At 35.2% G+C, this 8,037-nt stretch overlaps 1 non-coding gene across 1 annotated transcript; it reads left to right on the forward strand.

Moving 5' to 3' along the window:
- Positions 1-3,361: 3,361 nt before the first annotated feature.
- TRNAV-UAC lies at positions 3,362-3,435 on the forward strand. Its single transcript has one exon. It is a non-coding gene; the product is annotated as a tRNA-Val (tRNA).
- Positions 3,436-8,037: the final 4,602 nt, after the last annotated feature.

The following is an 8,037-nucleotide window of genomic DNA, read 5'->3' on the forward strand; positions in this document are numbered from 1 at the left end:
TATTTAATATCAAAGTGGCCTACTTGTGCATTCCATCTCTCCACTCTTCCTGATCTTTTAGAATTCTTCATCACTGATTCAATTGGTACTTTTGTTAATACCTTTATCTTATGCGCCTAAAAATATATGCGGAGCTTAAACGATGCATAAACTAATGCTAAGATTAACTTCTCAATCTTTAAGTAATTCTTCTCGGCAGTATTAAAAGTTTTGCTAATGTAATAAATGGATTTCTCCACTCATGCGTCTACTCGCAATAACACAGCACTTAATGCATGCGACGTTGTCGCAAGATAGATCAATAATTCTTCTCCTGATTCTGCTTTTTGTAAAATAGTTGTATTCATAAGATGTTCTTTGATCCCTTGAAAAGCTTTTTCACATTCATCAGTCCATTTAAATTTCGCACCCTTCTTGAGTATATCGAAAAAATATTTGCATTTGCCTGATGATCGCGAAATGAATCTCCCCAGCGAAGCTGGAAGCCCATTCAACTTCTGTACATATTTTATTGTTGCTGGTGTTGGCACGTCACGAACTGCTTGCATTTTTTCTGGATCAACCTGTATTCCTTCCTTTGACACAATGTAGCCTAATTTTTTTCCCGATGCAACTCCAATAGTACACTTCTGAGGATTCAATTTAATGTTATACTGCCGCATTTGTTCAAAAATCTCCCTCAGGTCTTGTACATGGTCTTTAGATTCTTTACTCTTTACTAACATGTCATCCACGTATACTTCTAATGTTTTGTGTATCCATTTTGCGAACACTTTCTCTACCATTCTTTGGTATGTCGCTCCCGCATTTCGCAAACCAAATGGCATTTTCGTGTAACAATATAAACCTCTAGGGGCGAAGAAAGCAGTATGTTCTTGATCTTCTTCAGCGAGAGGGATTTGGTTATACCCTTTGTACCAATCTAAAGACGATACTCTATCGTTTCCCGCTGCGGATTCCACCATTTGAGGAATATCTGGTAACGGAAAACTATCTTTGGGGCAAGCTTTGTTTAAATCAGTGAAATCTATGCAAATCCTGATTCCTTTGTTTTTCTTTGGGACAATGACCATATTCGCTATCCATTCTGGGTATTTAGCTTCTCTTATGATTCCCGCATCAAGCATTTTCTGTAGTTCTTCTTCTATTTTGGAATGGTAAGTTGTTGCAATTTTTCTTGTTCTCTGTTTAAATGGTCTCACATTTTTGTTAATCTCCAACTTGTGGCATGCGATTGATGGATCTATTCCCGGTATCTCATCCATGCTTCATGCGAAAACATCTTTATATTCTCGCAACAGGTTAACAGTTCTTTCTTTTTCTTCCACATCCATTTTGGTTCCAATTCTCAATATTAGAGGTTCTTCTATAGTCCCAATCGTTTATTTCTTTTGTTGGTTCTGCGGCAGTGTAACTGGGTTTAGGTTCTCCTATCGGTGTTGGTTCTTTTATTGTTTTCACAGGTCCTTCTCCTTCCTCCGAAATTTCGCTGGGTATTCCTTTGCCTTCTTTTTCCCTTATCATATATACTCTAAATTCTTCTTCTTTCTTTGCTTCATTTTCCAACTTTCTGCGAAATTGTTTCTTTTTTGCTTGTCCTTCATAATGCTTTACTTCAATTTGATGACATAACTTCGCATTGTCAACATCTCCTCTGATTTCACCTACTCCATTTGGTTTGGGGAATTTAATACATTGATGCAACGTTGATACTACAGCTTTTATCGCATGTATCCATGGTTTTCCTAATAACATATTATATGGCGATTCCATATCCACCACGCGCAGTGTTACGTGTGTTTCGATCTCTCCAAGTGGAATTCGTACCACTATTTCTCCTTTAGGTTTTGTTGTGGATTTTCCAAAGCCGTGAACAAAATATGTTGAACTGGACATTTCTTCATCTTTAAATCCCATTCCCCGGAATGCATGATAAAATATTATATCCACTGAACTTCCTGTATCGATTAAAGTTCTGTTCAATATCCATTCTCCCATGGATTTTGTTGTTGTCTCCTTCTCTTTTCGCGCAATAGGCACTGTAATAACCAACAGAGATGTGTGGTTCAAATTTTCTTTTGGTATTTCTACCGCCATGAATGTAATTTTTTGCTTTTCCCAATCTTTCAAGGGTGATGTCTTTTCTACCGCCATAACCTTCCTTCCTTCAAAATTTCGTTTATGTATTCTTCCTTTGATGTTTTCATGGAATTCATTAACCATCGTTTTAGTTATCATATTACCCTCCAATCTTTTGTCATCTTCATTAATTCTAATCATGTTTCTTTTAACTGGTTCACTGATTTATTTAATCACTTTCTTGGTTTGAACATTCTCAACAACAATCTTCAACTTTCGATCTTGAAGTCCCTGTTTCTAGCGCCATTATGTAGTTGCAGGAAATCCTACACTACACCCGTCATATGATTTCATTATTACTCAACTCATTTTTAGGTTTACACTCTTAATTTTATTGATCAATCTTTGAATGTTCTTACAAGAAAAGATAAAGGAATCAAGAATGACCTCTGCTCTAGACTTTCTCTCTTCTATTTACTTGTTTCTTACCAAGATGTAGGATCAGAATCTCGCAACAGTGATATCTTAGCGAAATTATCAACAACACAACACAACAGCGTCGCAGAACAATTTCAGAAATGATATAATAAACGACGTCAGCTAAAATCATGAGAAAGATGTGATGGTCCTGCGAAAATTAGAGAGTTTGCGAGATTAACATTTGTAAGGTTGCGAGAATGTCGCAAGCCATATTCGAAAATAAAGGACAAATTAGCTGTCTTCCGCTATGTACTTCCCTATAAATAGTCGTTCAGTTGTAAAGGAAAGAGAAAGATCTTTTTGGGTAAGAAACAAGTAAATAGGAGAGAGAAAGTCTAGAGCAGAGGTCATTCTTGATTTCTTTATCTTTTCTTGTAAGAACATTCAAAGATTGATCAATAAAATTAAGAGTGTAAATCTAAAAATGAGTTGAGTAATAATGAAATCATATGAGGGGTGTAGTATAGGATTTCCTATAACTACAGTATAAACAACCAATAAGATTATATGATTTTTTTTATACCAATAAGATTATATGATCACATTTGTAGAAAAAATTCTGGAATTCGTCAGACGATCGGCTGTTTGGTTTATCTACCTATAATTATGAGTCTATGACATTGATTTTGAATACCATTCCCGTCGTATACTTAGGTGGTTCATTATCAGTAACGGGTACAAAAATATGTATGCCCGTGTGGGCCTTGTTCTAGAAAGCTAAGGTTAGGTAATCAAAGTTTGAATTTCTATTTGCTTCAGCGGGTTAGTTTATATTGGATTGTTAGGAAGATAAAAACGTACGGGTGCTGTGGTGTAGTCGGTTATCACGTCAGTCTTACACACTGAAGGTCCCCAGTTCGAGCCTGGGCAGCACCAATTTTCGTTTTATCGCGTGTGAAAAAAGAAGCATCATATTTGAAATATGCATGGCATAGCTTCTCTCAGCATCATAGTGGCGTTTGGAATACCAACCTCGCTTTACACGATGAAACAAAACATTTTGCGGCCTCGCTCTATTATTCCACTTCCACAGTTTCTTTCTCATAACGCTGATCAACCTTGACACAAGTTTCCTAACGCTAGAAATCATGGTTAAAGCAATGTTTATCAAGTTTAACGTACAAGCCAGGTGAAGAGGCAACGCAAGCCTACATTTAGATGACTCGCATATCTTTATGTAGTTTCTGTAGAGAATGCAGATGGAGACATACTAGCTACTTCCCTCTATAAGCACTGAAAGTTGGAAGTATCACGGTTTTGCGGCAGGGAAATTTATCCCACACCCCATATTGATAGGGAGAACCTGTATGGAAGTTGGAAAGAAGATTTTATTGGAGAACGATCGGAGATATCCCAAAACAGCAACTTAGATTAGGTGACCATGATCTACGGAGATAACAATCGCGTCAATGCACAGGCATTTAAGCGATCGTCTCGTATCCACGTGGCTTGCTCGAAATAAAGAATCCAGACAACATTCATCCATTAAGAGCCAAGATTTCATTTTGTGTCTCATAACCTCTCCCATTCCAATCTCACTTCTATATAAACTCTAGCAAGTATCCCACAGGGTTATGTATTCTTTCTTTCTCACAAACAAACCATATTCCCTTTCCTTCTCTAGTAAAATGTTTGTCCTTCCTTTGTTTCTCTTCTTAGCGACTCTTGTAATGGCAAACGAAAATTCTTCTGACTCTGATCATATTAAGTCTGAACCTTCAAATGAGCCTACTCCAATACCCATTCAGGAAACACGTGTTTACCACTCTGCAGCTAAAAGTATCAATGGCCGAACTAGAGGATCTCGAGAATACCGCTGTTCAAGTTGCAATAGGATGTTTGGTTCCAGCCAAGGACTGGCAGGACACAGTCGGAGTCACTATGCTGGTCGTAAGGTTAGTAATAAAAGGAGAAAAATCACCCAAACTGAAACAGTAGCACCAACGAGGTCCATGAATAACATTCACTTAAGATTGATAAATTCACCATTCGGCCTACCTGTTATTCGTGCTTGTGGACCCGGTGAAGCTTTTCCACAATTTTGGATGCATCCCAGGCCAACTTTGATGGATATTAATACCCATTCCCTAATGGATATTCAAACTACTTCACGGCGGGAAAAGAAAATATTAATGGTTATGGATTTCACAACGAAGACATTGATCTAAATATGCTTTGTCCTTTGTCTTTGTAAGGCCAGGATACAAATCTACAATAGTGAATCCTTGGGCCATATGTATATGTTCTTGTGGAAAAAACTTGAGCATTTATGTTTAGGAATTATGTTGCAAATTGAGAACATGTTGGTAATGAATAATGATTTGGTGTTTCCATTTTTGGTGTTGAGATCTGCAACCAACTTTTGTCAGGGCCAGAAATTTTACACTCTTAATACGAGTTGGATGTTTTTCATAACTACCTAATTTGCAAGAGGAATTCAGATCAGTAATTATTACTCCGTATCATTTCAAATTTCAAATGATATGGAGGAACCCTGAACCCTCCACATTGTCTTGCTTAGATTTGGTCTTTTTTGGACCACATCTGAACAGGAATTCGTTTTCTTTAAAAGTTTTTGGTAGTACGTAATTGAATGAGATGTTTTTACATTGTTTTTGGTGTCTTTTGACATATTTCTTCGTCGTTTTGGGATGATTTTTCTTCGTTGTTGTGAGGCGAATTCTTCAAATTTTAATGGCTGGTTCGTGGATTGCTATTCTTGATTCAAAAACATAAACGATTCATCAGAGCATCGCTTTGAATCGGCATCCATGTTCGTGTGAATCGACAAATTTATGGGCAAAGTACTCCTTTGTATTAGGAGCATCTCTTATCGAAGAAGAAGAATACAATCAGATTAAATGGTCGGATTTTATTTCCGGATATACCATCATCTCTCCCTTATACATAAAATTCTTTTGGATATCTTTGTTGTTTATCACTCTTTCTCTTCGCAATCTACTTGTAATTGATGTCCTTATTTGTATTAGGGTTTGATTATTTTGTATTTTGATGTTTTTGTTATTCTTGTAAGTGAACATGTAATCACAATTTTGATTTGAATGAATTGAAATATGTTGATTGTCCAAAAAAAAAAAAAACAATGCTCGGTAAACTAGCAATGCATATTTAGAGGACCTTAAAAACAAAAGGCCAAATAATACATCTGGGAAAAAAAAATCCAAATTTTCCTTCACTTTGTTTGTGTGTACATAGTTCTTCCTTCATAATGTTTGTGCATAAATTCAATTTGGACATTTGTTGGTCGAGAGGCCAGATTCCAGAATTATAACCACCAATAGTTGACAACATCATTATTAAGGCGAGTGTGGTATTGTTGTGAGTTTAGAAAGTGGATTTTAATATGTTTTGCGGTGATGTACTATAGAAATAAAGTGATTGCACATTTTGTAAACCCATATATAAAGTGTTGTTGAATCAATAAAATGTAAATTTTGTTTGGTAAACTGTGATGGTGTTGTTGTGAGTTTAAAAAAGTGGATTTTATTATGTTTTGTTGTGCTGTACTATAGAAATAACATATGTGAAGTGTTGTTCAATCAATAAAATATAAATTTATTTTGTAAACTGTGATGTGAATGATGACGAAAATAGACATGCTTTAAAAAATATTTTTAAATGACATTTATTAATACTAACAATAAATGTTTTCTTTTTTGAATATTTTTTAATAAATACAATTAATTATCATTCATATTTTGATCATTTTAATTTTAATTTTAACTTTAATATTTACCTTTAAATTCTGCTATTGTTATTGTTTTATTATTATTACTCCCTTCATCTTTAAATATGACCTATTCACATTCAAATTGTGTCCTACTAACGAATGACATGTATCATTAAACAAGGGGATAATTCTAAAAACATCCTTTCAATTGATTATTGTTAGTATAAGAAATATTCATAATTTAATACCCGTATTTATATTCCCTAGGTAGGTGTTTGGAAATGCTTTTTAATTGTATATAGTTTACGAATATCCGTGACATAGTTTGAGAGATAAATCATTTCTAAGTGTTACTATTCCATCCGTCTGGAATTACTTGATAAATTAGGGTTTTGCAAACGTATTATGGAAACGAAATAATTTCCACACGACCATTAATCTCTTAAATTTCTTGTTATATATACTAGTTTTCACATCTAGTTTTTGGTTTCTTATTGATAATCAAAGAAATTTTAGGGGAAAACATGATTTTTTTTCTACACTTTTTGCTTTAAAAGAAAGCTATTTTATCAACTAAAAGTAGCGGAGGAGTAGTTATTGTCGTTTTTTTTGTTGTTTAATCATGAAATTTTATTACTTTAAAATATCAATAATTAAAAAAAGGCCTATAACTCTTCCAAAAACAAAAAAAAATTAAAGACTAAAGTCTCAATAAACTTTTATAAGTAAAACAATGTCAAAATCTGAAATATACATCCACTTCATTCTCCATCCTCCCAAGGCACTGAGGTATTTCCTCATAATAAAGGATCACACCTCTGTTTAGTGACACTCCTTTTTTTGCCATTCTATCAGCAGAGAAATTTACTTCTCTGTATGAGTGCCTGAGATTAAGGAATACCCTGTTTGATCTTCACCCATCTATATATGCAGTATTATCCAGGGAATTTTATTATTCTGAAAAGAAACCAAGTGATAGGTGTTGTAAAACACCGTAATATCTATCTATTGTTTATGCTTTATTTGCGAGTTTTCTTGTAAATTATATATCTTATGTTTGGTTTTGAGTTTATTAGGCACGATGGAGTCATTATGAGCAAAAAAAGGAGAAAACGTCCATTTCGAGTGTAAATGGCAAAAAGTCAATTCACAGGTGGCTAGGCTGCGCAAGAAGAAGGAGGTGAAGAACTGTCAGTCCTCCGCAAGTGACAGTTTAGATGAACAAAGAAATTATGTGGTCGGTTACGCGGAACTGACAGATCAAATAACTTAAGTTATCCCTTATCTATTTTGCTGGTGCCTGTATCAAGTCCACTTCCTGCACAACCCTGGAATTTATTTCTCTTATCATTCGTTCCTCCTGCTGTCTGATGAATGAGAAAAGTTGCGGCTGTTGTCATGAAGATGAGAGAAGGAACCCATGGGAATCAGAGGGAGGAATGATGAACACAGAAATTCAGAGAAATGAGTGTTGTAGCGGGTGCCAAATTTCGATTGCAGGTGTTCTTAGAAGCTCAATCTTTCCCTCAATCTTTTGATTTTCGTTTTAGCTGGGGTTTGATGAGTACAGTGATGAAATTGAAGAAGGTTGATAGGTCTCGAATCTGTTGCAATTTAGTGAAGTTTCAAGACCAGAAATCAACCAAGACGTGGGATCTGTGGTGGTGCTGTATATGGTGGATTTGGATTTGGTGGAAAATGGAAAGAGTTAGGGTTTGTGGTTAATGTTTTCTGCTGATGTTGATTATGTTCATTGAGAGATGGGTTCGATCTGTAAAATGAGTCTG

Source organism: Papaver somniferum, unplaced genomic scaffold (genome assembly GCF_003573695.1).
Source record: "Papaver somniferum cultivar HN1 unplaced genomic scaffold, ASM357369v1 unplaced-scaffold_132, whole genome shotgun sequence".
In the NCBI taxonomy this organism is placed as follows: domain Eukaryota; kingdom Viridiplantae; phylum Streptophyta; class Magnoliopsida; order Ranunculales; family Papaveraceae; genus Papaver; species Papaver somniferum.